Source organism: Uranotaenia lowii, unplaced genomic scaffold (assembly GCF_029784155.1).
Source record: "Uranotaenia lowii strain MFRU-FL unplaced genomic scaffold, ASM2978415v1 HiC_scaffold_72, whole genome shotgun sequence".
Taxonomy (NCBI): Eukaryota; Metazoa; Arthropoda; class Insecta; order Diptera; family Culicidae; genus Uranotaenia; species Uranotaenia lowii.
In genome coordinates, this window is record NW_026598667.1 from 65655 (window position 1) to 66739 (window position 1085).

At 34.1% G+C, this 1085-nt stretch overlaps 1 non-coding gene across 1 annotated transcript; it reads left to right on the plus strand.

The window, feature by feature from the left end:
- Nucleotides 1-644: 644 nt before the first annotated feature.
- Nucleotides 645-717, plus strand: Trnav-aac (transfer RNA valine (anticodon AAC)). Its single transcript has one exon. It is a non-coding gene; the product is annotated as a tRNA-Val (tRNA).
- Nucleotides 718-1085: the final 368 nt, after the last annotated feature.

Here is a 1085-nt window from a genome sequence, read left to right on the forward strand (position 1 = left end):
TCATTTTTGTAATTTTTGTCATTTTTGTCATTTTTGTGATTTTTGTCATTTTTGTCATTTTTGTCATTTTTGTCATTTTTGTAATTTTTTAAACTTTTTTTTAAATTTTTGTTGAGATTCAGGAGAAGATTTATTGAATGTTAATTTTAATTTCTATCACAAACATTTTATTTCATGCGCTTTTACCTTGATCATCTTTCTCATTCATTTTGAAAAAATCAAACGATCAGTGTCCACCTGTGATTATTATTATTGTAATTCCCAAACAATCTTCACTGCACAATTCGAAATATCAGTCTAATTTTGTTTGTGACAACCAACTGACTGACTAACTGGGTATCAGGCTGATGCAACTTTGCCCTAGACTTAAATCACTTTTGTGTGTGGTTAAGAATAATATCGCCGAGATCAGACAAGCAACAAGTTATCTAGCTAAAAAAAACACGTGCGCCTTAATAGTGGCAGGCAAGAGCAATAAATACATCACCCTTTGAGTGGATCTAGCCATATGTTGTACATAGCTGAGTGATCGTGTGGGTGGATATAATCACTGGGTGAGGGAATTTTAAATTGTGTGATGGACTTCATCAATAGTACTGTTGCTATGGCGATTTTGGTGATAATTTGTCAACTTAAATTTCATCGTTTCCGTGGTGTAGTGGTTATCACATCCGCCTAACACGCGGAAGGCCCCCGGTTCGATCCCGGGCGGAAACAGATTTTTTAAATTTTATATTATAATCGAAACATACATGCCAACTGCAATGTCTGCAAATATGATGAGTAAAATTTTGAAGTCAAAATAACGCAATCAAGATATTATTAGATTTTGGTCGCCGAAGTTATCGACGGGAAACTTTTTCCATTTCAACTTCTCGGTTCGCTTAGTATGTGTGGTTGTGGTTTGATTGTTTTCGATTTTATTTTGCTGCTTCAATTCTTTGTAGGTACCTATTACTATTTTTCAGTGCCTTGTTTTTCGTGAGTGCGAGTGCAAACAAACAAATCAATCCATTTGTTTTTAATTTTTTTTCTGTGTTTTTCAATTGGGTCAAAAGCAGCATTTCAGAAAAGATGTCTGTTTC